We start from the raw sequence: 13,072 nt of genomic DNA on the forward strand, positions 1-13,072 counted from the left end.
GACATAGCCATTACGCTAACTGCTGGTTCCCCCGGCGTGAGTTTTAAGCCACCGGGTCCAGGACGCAAACCGCAGTTGACTAAGTGGGAGTCCAGAGACATAGCCATTACGCTAACTGCTGGTCCCAGACCTCCATCCTAATCTTACAGTTTCAGAGTTAGAAGGACAGAAATAGCAGCGCTCTCTCTCTCTCTCTCTCTCTCTCTCTCTTTTAGCTTCATTGATTTATTCTTTCTATTCTTTCTTTCACAAGAGATTTCTCTGTGATATACAATACTGTTTGATAATATTTTACCCACCATGGAATTTCTTTCAATATTTGAGTGAATTCTCTTAACCTGTGCCACTGTAGTATGTTTGTGTAATATTCTACTTCCTTTGTAGTTTGTCATTTTAAAAATCTTTACAGAATCTTTACCAAGAGTGTATTCATTTCAACCAAGCAGTTTTTTCACTTATTCATAATAAACAATTCTTCATCTTTTTTTCTTCTTTTTCTCTTTTTTCATTTCATTTTCTTTTATACATTCAATCACACTATTATTTGACTTACAAAATGGATATTTCAACAGGTGAACATTTCTTCCCTAGTACAGTTGATAAAACTACAAAATATCTTGAATGGATAATACCACATTTCTTTGAGCCATCAATGCTTTGCCTCCCTATTTTTCTTCTACATGTTCTTCCTCAGACCCTCCTCTTTCACACAACCTGTATCTGGTATTTACATCTATATACTGTGTTTCTATATCCTTTAGTCAATTAGTTTCAGTCAAGCTGCTACTCCCCACCTGAAGCCCCCTGCCCAGCCTAGGGCCCAGAAGGCCTGACTGAGATAGTCCCAGAACTCCATCTTGATCCTGCAGTTTCAGAGTTAGAAGCCATACTCACATAGGGACAAGAAAATTCTAGATAGTAGCCAAACGTCTGAACACTGTCAAGCTCTGAAGGAATCCTCTCTCCCCAGAGAATCACCAGTAAAAAGGGAGAAACACTTCTTAAATCTGAACAAAAGACTCCCCCTGTGGAAACCACACTGCAAACCACAATAGCAGAGAGAAATTGCCATGGAACTAATTCACGACAAAACACATGACTACACAGCTACAGAAATCTACTCCAAAGAATTAGCAACAAGTGACTACATCACCAAATGACTAAAAATTGCAGAAGAATCTAAACTATGAGAAAACCAGGAAGTACATCCCCATCAAGGGAACACAATAATTCATCTCCAACTATGGAAAAACAAACCAAGAAAATCACAAAAGTGTCAGAAAAAGAATCTGGTATATTCATAGTAGCAAAAATAAATGAGATGCAAGAGAAAATAGACAACCAACTCCAGGAGATGAGGAAGTCCTTCCACAATTTGGAGTCACCATATAAAAGTATCAAACAGAACTTCTAAAGATGAAGACTGTAGTGCAGGAAATCAAAACCTCCCTTGAAAGTATTAATAGCAGATTAGACCACACCGAAGATGGAATCTCTGATGTGGAAGACAAAACCTCAGACATGGATAAAACCACCAATAAGGACTTCCAATACATTACTCCAGAGGCCAGATGTGGTTCCTTTGGCTTCAAGCTGACCCTGGTTAGGGCAGTGTTGTCTCAGCAGTGCTGCAGAGACCCCCAGCCAGGATGGCTCACCCTCCCTGGACCACTCCTCTCTGTCCCCCAAGTCCCCTCGCTTTACAGGTCTATCAGTTCTGATATTGTGGAGTGAGGTGAGAGCAGGCCCAGGGAGGGTGATTACTGGCCAGCAGCTTGCAGTCATTACCAAGATAAAGCCCAAGCACCTTGGGTGTGTTGGGTATACGGAGTTGCTTCTATTTGGCTGTAAAATCAATAGAAGATGAAAGGAATATCCCTTTGGCAACTGACTTGATCTGAATTAGTCAATATAGATTCATGATTTCAGATTCAATGAGAATGAAGAAGATTGTATTGGAAAAGGTGTATTGGAAAGTCAAAGCTAGTAGTACCTTTCAGTTTCTGCAACTCTATTATTCACTCATTCAAGAGAACTTGCCATTTGAAAGGAAAAATAGCCTTAATTTTGAAAGACTAGAAGCTCAACTTAAGGCATGTCACTGCAGAATCATAATTTTCTGAAGCAAAGCCTTCTGTGTTGGCATTGTCTATCACCACATTGGAGATCCAAGCACAGAAGTATGTAGAGTTAACAGAAGGAATAGAATTTCTTCAGAAACATTCCAAGATAAATGGCAGAGATTTGATCTTATGGCAAGTTTATACAAGTGTTTAATTTAGTATTCATCAAACAAGTGTTCCAAATCAAATATTCAAAAGTTGAAATGGATAGTTTCTGGGTGTCCTGCATGGCAACTGAAGCATAGTTACTACAGAATAACTCACCTTCCAACAATTCCTGAAAGGGTCCTTTAAGTCTATAATTTTTTTTCATTTTTATTCTCCAAAAGAGAAATTTTTCCAATGCTATAATTTTCTTTTACAATTGAAGGATTAAAATATTATCTTCAAAATAAACAAAATGGAGTTGTAATAGCAAAGGGGAAAATTACTTCACTGATCTAGTGGGCTAATATTTGAAGGCATTTACTAGGGGTTGTTGGAAAAGTCATGACACATTTTGCATAGAAAAACAGAAAAAATACATCATGACTTTTCTGACAACCCAACATATGTAAGGTACAGTAACACCCCGAGTAAGGATTTATTCAATCTCTAATAAGTATGTTAGCCATTTCAATAAATTGTCAGCTTAGAAAACAACATCCTCAATAGCCTGAATATTAAAAGTTTCTCTAAAATAATATACTTTTATTGTGTATCATCTTGCTATACATAGACTCAAGCTCTGAATCATTTGAAGTTACACAAGTTTGAGTAGGATAAGAGTATCAAAAGTTTGAACCATACGTAAACTAATTTGAGACTTAGAAGAATGATTAATACAAACCTGGATATTGTACATAAAGCAAAAGCAAGATATGTCAAATAGTCTCTACATTGAGTGACTGGAAACTGTTAGGAACTATCTGAGAATAGAGACATCAGCACTGTGGTTACATATTGTTGCTGTATCAGTTGGACTACTGGAAAGTAGGTATATACATTTAAAAATATAAACCAGGTCACTGAAAATATAATATTCATTCTTTCCATCTAAATTTCTTAATTCACAGTGATTCATCTTTTTCTCCTTCAAATCAAATGTTAACATTTAATACATCTACATATGATTATGAGTGTTAGATATGACCAATAGTATTTAGATAGATTTCTGGTAAGGGTTTTTGTTTGTTTGTTTATTTAAGTAGATTAATGCAGTAACAAAAAAACAACTTCTCTTAAGCTTGCTTTCTGAACCTTGACCTTTGGGTTTCAGTGTTGTAACAGATTTAAGCTATGTAGCCCCAAAACGGCACAATTGGATTTACATGATGTTACCAAACTTACGAAAACTGCTGCCTGATTTGTAATGCTGTGGTATTATATATACATTTGGATTCATCTGTGAAGCATCCAAATCAAAACTAAAATCATAAATGTGAAACACTAATAACAAGCCTGGGAAAATTAGCAGTGAATCTTCATTTCTAACACTGATCTAACTTTCTATATTGGACCAATATGTTGTGTTGAGGTGGTAACAAAAATGGTAACCTACTTAATTTAAATATTAACTTTTAAATTATGAGGTTTACATCAAAATCATTTCACAAATGCTCTTCGAAGGCATATTGAGGATTATGGACAGTATATATGGTTTCTTGGTACCCATAATACAAGGAATATATAATCCAGAGACATGGACTTTATTCCCACATGGGAATTATATTTAGATTTGAGGGCATTTTATATAAAGCAAAAATACAGATCATTAATAATGAATTTGGCGTATTCATTAAGTTAATTTTAATATTTATTATTGGAAACAGGTGACGTTTGTATCCATAATAGAAATGTGTGTATATATATATATAAAAAATAACCAAAAATTTTTAAAAAGAAGGGACCAGCAGATAACATAGCACTTACATCACAGGACTCCCCAAAGGCTTCCCATGGTTCAAATCCCAGACCCAGTGGCATGAAAATCATGCCGGGCAGGGACCAGCAGTTAGCATAATGGCTATGTCACTGGACTCCCATGTAGTTGACTGCGGTTCAAGTCCCGGACCTGGTGGCTTAAACTCACACCTGGTGCGTGTGTGTGCGTGCCTAAGATCCCGAGAGGAGAATAGAGGAGAAAGGATTGTGGCATGGCCTTCCCCCCTGGGGGGGGGGGCAGTGATTTCTCGCTTTCTCTCTCTCTGTCTTTCTCTGTCTGTCTGGTGAGCGCACGCGCCCTATATGTAGAAAAAATCTCAAAAAAAAAAAAAAAAAAGAGAAAAAGAAAGAAAATCATTCCGGGCACGAGTGCATAAATGTCCAAGATCCTAGCTGGAGAATGAAGGAGAAAGGATTATGATGTGACCATCCCCCTGGGGGTGATTTCTCACTTTCTCTCTCACTCTCTCTGTTTCTCTCACCCCAGCAAGTGCACATGCCCTAAGGCAAATACCTCTCAAAAAATTTTTTTAATAAAAATGATGACAGCATACAGGAAATACAAGACACTGTTAAATGCCCAAATATCCAAATAATAGGTTCTCCAGAAAGTAAAGAATCTAATAAGGGCATAAAAGATCTATTCTATGAATACATGCAGAAAACTTTCCAAATGTAGAAAAACATTCAGACATCCAGACCAAGAAATACAAAGGACCCCAAATAGAATCAGCATAAGATCCTCTCCATGGCACCTCATAGCCACATTAGTCAAAGTCAAAGACAAAGACAATATTATTAAAATGGCAAGAGAGAAATGTCAAGTTATTTACAAAGATTGTCCTGCAGGCTAACATCAGACCTCACAACTGAAACAATGCAGGCAAGGAAAGAATGAGAAGACATATTCAAAACATTAAAAGGAAACAACTTCAACCAAGAATACATTATCTAGCAGGATTATCTTTCAAATGAAAAAAAAAAAAACAAATAAAATAAAAGTCAGATAATCCAACACTGAAAGAATTCATCAATACTGATCCAGTTCTTCAAAAAGTACTTAAAGGAGGGTCCAACAGGTGGCATGCTGGTCAAAGGTGCTGACTCCCATATGGCCAACTGTGGTTTGAATACTGGAACTGGCAGCTTGCATTCTCATTTTCTCTTTCTCCCTCTCTCTCTCTCTTACTCACTCTGTCCCTCTCTGGTAAAATTAAAATAAATAAATAAATTTAAATGAAATAATTTTTTTAAATAAAAAAAGTACTGAAAGGAGAACTATATCAGGAAAATTAGAGACAGAAATAAAAGAACCAAAAAACAACCAAGAAAATGGCTAAAAAATGGCTGGAATGAATCTGCAAATATCAATAATAACTCTGAATGTGAATGGATTATGTTCTCCAATTAAAAGACACAGACTTGCTGAATAGATAGTAAACAGGAGCCCTCTCTCTGCTGCCTACAAGAAACGCACCTTGTGGATAAAGACATACATAGAAAGAAAGGGAAGGGTTGGGAAAAGATATTCCATGCAAATAGAAATGAAAAGGGATGGAGTCACAATACTGATATCAGACAAAATAGACTTAAAGACAAAACTTGTAAGAAGAGACAAAGGAAAGAATGAGAAGACATATTCAAAACAGTATTAAAAGTATTAAAAGTGCTAATTCACCAAGAAAATATGACAGTTATAAATATCTATGCGCCCAACACTGGAGCACCCAAATATGTGAAACAAAGACTGCTAGATCTAAAGGGAGAGATAAAGCGCAACACCGAAATCATTGGGAATCACAACACCCCACTTTCTCCTTTGGACAGATCATCCAGATAAAAAAATAAGCAAAGACATACAGGACGTAAATGATATCATATAATGAATAAACTTGACAGACATCTATAGAACTTTCCACCAACAATCACAAAATATACATTTTTGTCATCCCCATATGGAAAATTTCCTACAGTTGACCACATAATAGGGCACGAAACAAGCCTTTACAAATTCAAAGGTATAGAAACGATATCTAGCATCTTCTCTGACCACAGTGGAATTAAACGTGAAATGAACTGCAGGAAAACAAAACAAAACTTTGAAAATATAAAAACTAAACAACCTACTTCTGAATGATTTCACAACTACTGAATAAATTAAGACTGAAATCAAAAAATTATTTGAAACCAATGATAATGTACACACTAGTTTTTATAACCTATGGGACACAGTGAAAGGAGTCATAAGGGGTATGTTCATAGCAATTAGTGTTCACAAGATGAAACTGAAAGGTAGCAAATAGACAACCTAATAGCACACCTCAGGAAAATGGAAAAACAACAAAAATCCCCAAAAATACCAGGAGAAAGGAAGTAGTAGAGCCACATGTGCAGGGATTCAAATGATGGTTGGCTATGTGGGATCCAGCTCTCCTTAGCCACTAGGTCATGGGGCCAGCCCAGTACTGCTATTTATTTAACCATTTCTCTACTGTCCAACATTAAGATTTTATCCAGGGACCAGCAGTTGGCATAATAGCTATGTCACTGGACTACCATGTAGTTGACCATGGTTCGAGTCTCGGACCTGGTGGCTTAAACTCACGCCGGGCACATGTGTGTGCATGCCCAAGATCCCGAGAGGAGAAGAGATTACGGCTGGCCATCCCCCCCCCGGGGGAGGGTAATTTCTCACTTACTGTTTCTCTGTCTCTCTCTCTCTTTCTGGCAAGCGCACATACCCTATAGCAAAAACCTCTCCAAAAAAAAATTATTTTTATCCAATTTGTCACTAGTATGTCTACGACTGTGAATATTATTAAATATAAACCTTTTCCTCATTTATTGTCATTTCCATAGGAAAGAATGATAGAAGCAAAATTAGTGGCATAAGCTTTTTATTTACCTTTTTTTTTAGAAAGATTTTTGCTATAGGGCACATGCACTCACTGGAGAGAGGGAAACAGAAAGCAAGAAATCCCCCTCAGTGGAGATGACCATGCCACAGTCCCTTCTCTTCTATTCTCATCTTGGGATTTTGGACATACATGCATATGTGCCTGGAATAACTTTCAAGTCACCAGATCTGGGACTTGAACTGCTATCAACTATGGGGAGTCCAAAGATGCAACCATTCTGCCATCTGCTGATTCCAGTATGAACTTTTTAAAGACTCAATTCATATTGCCAAATTATTCTCCAGAAAGCTTGTACTAATTATAGCTACTTGAGTACCTACTACATGCCAGATAATTTATATATATATACACATATATATATACACACACACACGTGTGTGTGTGTGTATTAGCGATAAAGAGCATGCCTTGACCAGAGAGACAGAGAGACAAAAGTGAGAAAACACCCCCAGAGGGTATAGCCCTTCCCCTTCATTTTTCTCTTCGGAGTTTGGGCATGCATGCACGTGTGCCCAGCGTAAGTTTTAAGCCACTAGAACCAGGATTCGAACCATGGTCATCTACATGAGAGTCCAGCAACATACCCATTACACCATCTGATGGTCCCTTAGATATGTGTGTGTGTGTGTGTGTGTGTGTGTGTGTGTGTGTGTATGAGGTTTTTGCTATAGGGTACATGCACTCACCAGAAAGAGAGAGACAGAGAGACAGAAAGAGAAATCACCCCTCAGAGGGGATGGCCATGCCACAATCCCTTCTCCTCTCAGGATCTTGGGCACACATGCACACATTCCTGTTAGGAGTTTAAGCCACCAGGTCCGGAACTCAAACCATGTTCAACTATATGGGAGTCCAGCAAGGTAGCCATTACTCCATCTGCTGTTTGCAGATGAGGAAACTATGGTCCATTGACATTATTTTCCCAGATTTATATAGAGATAGCAAGTGGCAAATTCAAAAAGTTGAATTCAGAATTGCTCAATTTCAAATCTTATTCTATTTTCATGTGGATTTAAAAAAATATTTTTGAATTACCAAATCATCAAGTATTTACTAAAACAATTTTGGAAAATAAAGTAGAAGGTAGAAAAAATGAAAATAAATTGTTCATGAATCTGCCGCTTCCAACAGTTTAGTATATTTCCTGTCTTTTTTTCCAGATATAACTTTAGGGTTAAATATAACTATAACACAGGGCCAGCAGATGGTGTACCAGTTACATTGCTGGACTTCCTCATGGCTAACTGCAGTATGAGTCTCGGACCCAGTGGCTTAAAAATCATACTGGACACATGTGTACATGCCCAAGATCCCAGGAGGAGAATGGAAGAGAAGGGATTGTAGCGTGGCCATGCCACCTGGGGGGATAATTTCTCAGTTTCTCTCTCACTTTCTCTGTCTCTCTTTCTCTGGCAAGTGCACACACCCTAAGACAAAAAGAACTGTTAAAAATAAATAAATAAATATGGTCCAGCAGATGGCATAGCCTTTACATTGCTTGACTCCCACATGGCCAACCACAGTTCAAGTCCTGAAATCTGTAGCTGGAAACACATTGGGTGCATAGGTGTGGGTGCCCACCATCCTGGGAGGGGAATGGAGAAGAAGGGATTACAGTGCGGCCATCCACCCTAGAGGGGGTGATTTATCTCTTTCCTTCTCACTGTCTCTGTCTCTGTCTCTCTCTCTCTCTCCAGCAAGGGCACACACCCTAAGGCAAAAGCCTCTAAAAAGTAAATGAATAACTATAACTCTCCCTATATAATTTTACATCCTGCCTTTTCCACTTAACATTTTTCAATGTTGATCCATGCTCTTCATGAATGTAATTTTTTTAGAGAGATTTTTGCTATACAGTGCATGTGCTCACTAGAAAGACAGAGAGAGACAGAAAGCAATTCACCCTCTCAGGGAAGATTGCCATGCCACAGTTTCTTCTCCTCCATTCTCCTCTTGGGATCCTGGGTATGCACGCACATGTGCCCAGTGTTAGCTTTAAGCTGCTGAATCCCGGACTCGAACTGTGGTCGACTATGTGGGAGTCCAGCGACATAGCCATTACACCTTCTGCTGGTCCCTCATGAGTGTAACTTTAATGGCTGCATAGTATTGCCTACTGAGTATTAATATGTGGATGTTTACAGTGTTCTTCTCACCTGTGAATTTCTTCTTTTCATTTTCAGGACCCACCATCTTCCTTGAGGCTTACAGAGTGCAGTGTTGGGAACCATTCTAACCTTCATAATATGTCACTATGTTGGATTGAAAGATTCACAGTTTGAAAACATTCCATCAAAAAATTTCTATGCGGGTATTTTAGAACATTACAAGTTATTTAATTTGCTGATGGAACTCCAATCTGGTAGCAAGTAATTCAAACTAATTTTCCTCTCTTTCTTCTTTTCCCCTCTTCCAATTCATAAAAGACTAGACATAAAATATGTATCTTTTCATTCATCTTCTCAGGTAAAAGGGAATTTAGATTTTCTTGGAGTCTGCTAGAAAGACTATTAATTATATCTATACAGTCTTTTTGGTATGGAGGAGAATCAGACTATATCTTCTGCTTGTGTGAATGTGCATTTATAAACATGTATATGTGCAGCATGTCCATACAAAATTCTGCATTGTTGGGAAAATCAGGGTTCTTTAATCATGCTTTTTCCCTTAATAGTAATTTTAACATTTCCTGAGTTTTGAACCATACCTATATCAGATATCTAAAATTTGAGAGGATGATTCAATATGCTATAATCAAGGTCTGTGGACTGAAAATTGGACAGCAATGTAAAACTTGTTCTTTGTCACAGATGTCTTGAAAGCTCCACAAGTAATAGAGAAGCTCTGATCAGATTTCCACTTCACTAAACATAACGGTGTTTTAAAGACTTTAGTGCCAGGTTGTGGTAGAACTCTAAAATTACTTTTATTCATTTCTCTGATACCTAGCCTTATTTTATACTTTATGAATTATTTTTGTAATGAAAGAAAAACTGTAAGTCTAAATTAGGGACCACAGATTTAGTTGAGGGTTTTGGGGGTTTAAAAAAGCATTTTTTACTTTTTTTTTCCATATGGTGCGTGTGCTCACCAGAGAGAGACAGAGAGAGAGGGAAAGTGAGTAATCACTCCCTAGGGAGGATGGCCCTGCCATAATCCCTTCTCATACATTCTCCTCTTGGGATTTCGGGCATGCATGCACACTTGCCTGGAGTGATTTTTCAAGCCATTGGATTCCAACCATGGTCAAGCATGTGGGACTCCAGCGCCTTAACCACCATGCCACCTGTTGACCCTTATTTGAGGGTTTTAAGAGTGATTTTTCAGGTTTAATTACAGTACTATTCCTAAGAGTAAAGTGTCACAGCTGACATTAGCCTGAGGATTAGCACTAGAGATCTGTGTTTGCACAGCAGAGGTTAATATACAGATAGTGATAACTAAAGAGTAATACACCAATCCTTTTTATTTTTAGCTTCAGTGGTAGCTCTGCCACTAAGATCCACTTCCCATTTACTTATAATCAATCTTTCTTTCAGTCCCAGTGCCTGACTCAATTAATATGGATGCTAATGCTGCTTCTTTATAATAATAATACCTTAAAGTATTTATGTTTTTCATTTTCACCCAGCTCTTTACCCAGCTGCTGTCAATAAGACTCCTAACTCTAACAAAGAGATCCGTGGGTGTTAGAGGGATCTTACATATATCAAGGCAAAGAGATTCTAGAGAGATGGCTAAGTTTACTAAATGGTACCCCCAAAACCTTTTTGAGTAAAATAATTGTCTACCACAGACAATTCAGTGGAGCTGTGGTGAGCAGTCTTGCTACTTAAAGCAATAAAAAAAAAAACCTAGGTGATTTTGACCAAAGTGATACTTTTTGCATAAATTAAATGGATTGCAGTAAACATTGCTTTGAGAGAATGCTACATGGAATTAGATCTGTTAGGAATAGGGGTTATTTCTCAAACTCTAAAGCTAAGAAACAGCCTGCAAGACTATGCACACTAGGTTTCATGATGAAATCTTCTATGTTCAGATAGAAAATAAAAAATTCCTTCCACTCTCCCTCTAAAACACTCTCTTGTTGGACTGGCAGGTGGCTCAGTGGTTGGGGTGCTGGACTCCCACATGGCTGACCATGGTTCGAATACTGGACCTGGCAGCTTGCTTTCTCACTTTCCCTTTCTCTTTCTCTCTCTGGTAAAGTTAAAACAAAAATAATAATAGTAACAAATAAAATAAAAATAAATAATTCTTTAAAAAATACACTCTCTTATTTAGGTTTCTCTTGAAAGCTTACTTGGTCATCCAGATGGTCTTATTTTGGGCAAATCTTGCTTTTTATTCATATAGAAGTATAGCTTTCTCTAAATGTAGAGCTTTTACTTATTAAACTGTCAGTGGGTCCCAAAGCAATCTTCACCTGTCCCACCTATCATCTTCTGTCAAGAGTTTAAGTAGAGAGGGCAGCTGCTGTGATTCAAAGTCAGGAAGGCATCAAGAACTTCAAGAACTTTGATGCACAAGTATATTAGCACTCAGCTCTCACAGAAACCAGGTCACAAGAGTATCAGTAAAACACGGGGAAGCACTGGAAAGATAAAATTCATGATAGCAATAATGCAAAACTGATTGTTTAATGTCTCACAGACTTACACTATCTTCAAAAGGCCAAATATTTCAGGGTTTTACCTGGCAACCTGGAGGAACAAAGAAACTTAGTCCTATCTTAGTGATGTAATCTCAGTAGTTCATAGTCTCTGATAATATCTCTCCCCATGGATCATTTGAGTATTGACCTTTGTACATAGGCATCCAACTGATTGACTACTGATCAAAAAGACAGAGATTTGTATAATAATTAGCATACCCTGATCTGGTTCCTTTGCTTGTTTTTCCTTGAAGCCCCATCCAATAACTTCTGTTGGATCTCATTCCCTAATCTTTAGTACTCACCTTCTTAATTCAAAAAATGATGATATTTATTGTAGGATTGTACAGCTAAAACATACTATGTAAATCTCTAGTGTTCTTTTTGTCTTTAATTGCAGGACTGAAGTGAAAAGATAAACCATAACCATATTTCTGAGAAAACTAGTGTGCTCCACTCTTTATTCTCTCATTGCAAATTTGTTCTTGCAGAGCCTGGAGTACTTGGTTAGTATTTTTTCCACTTATTCCAACAATGTCCTTGAAAAGAGAGAGAATAGAAAAACTTTTCTCCATGGTACAGTTGGAAATTTTAAGGGCAAAAGAGATGAAGTGCCTCCCAAAGCACATAACTATCTTGGGCAGAGCTCAGAGTTACCATGTCCAGTGTACTGTTAGCGACTTGACTTCCCAGTTGTGGAACTAACATGGAGAAACTGAGAACAATTAGGACAGAGTCATATCAAAGAGTCCCACTTTCTCCAAAATCTTAAAGTAAGCTCTTTATAAAAATCTTATTTTCTAATACAACTCTTATTTTCTATGAGATAAAAAATGCAGTATATGCCTCTTTCCCCCACTGGCTCTGTGTGATGTATGTATTTTACACTACATAGCATCAGGCAGTGCCATTATCTCCTGTGGAACCCAAAGAGCCCGATCTCAGGGATGTCTTTACCAGGGAAAAGAATGTGCTTCCCCATGTTTATGCCAAATTATACAGCATGTAGACATTGAGGTTAGTGGAGATTTAAGCACAATCTTAGCAGGTATGTTTTAAGAATATTGAATATACATTATCATAATATGTACCTGAAACTTAAGAAGGCTCCAATACACAGGAATGTAAGTCATTACAAGTCTACCCTTTTTGCCCCTTATCAACATATCTACACAACACACGCACACACACAACACTTCCCTTAAAGCAGGCTGCCTGGTCATCAGGAGCAAATACTTTAAGAAACTATATTGTGTCCTATCCTTTTAGAAAAAATTCCAACAATCACAGCAAATGAAGACCATTCTATTTAAAGATTTCAGAATTTCTGCTCCCAGAATGGCATAGAAACTCAGTTGGTACAAAAGAAATGTTCTATGCAGGGGCACAGAGGGAATCTCACATGATCATCAGACCTTTCCACAAGTCCCACATTCTTTTAAATTTCATGA

The 13,072-nt window shown here is 37.6% G+C and overlaps 1 protein-coding gene and 1 pseudogene across 1 annotated transcript in view; both read left to right on the plus strand.

Annotated features, from left to right (window-relative positions):
- LOC102499917 (cyclin-G1 pseudogene) overlaps positions 1-2,417 on the plus strand; it is a 15,099-nt pseudogene extending 12,682 nt beyond the window's left edge.
- ZDHHC15 (zDHHC palmitoyltransferase 15) overlaps positions 1-10,067 on the plus strand; it is a gene marked incomplete at its 5' end in the record, with an annotated part of 115,960 nt that extends 105,893 nt beyond the window's left edge. Inside the window, 1 exon segment of the mRNA XM_027769140.1 lies at positions 9,148-10,067.
- Between the last annotated feature and the right edge of the window lie 3,005 nt (positions 10,068-13,072).

Source organism: Tupaia chinensis, unplaced genomic scaffold, assembly GCF_000334495.1.
Source record: "Tupaia chinensis unplaced genomic scaffold, TupChi_1.0 Scaffold148734_1, whole genome shotgun sequence".
In the NCBI taxonomy this organism is placed as follows: domain Eukaryota; kingdom Metazoa; phylum Chordata; class Mammalia; order Scandentia; family Tupaiidae; genus Tupaia; species Tupaia belangeri.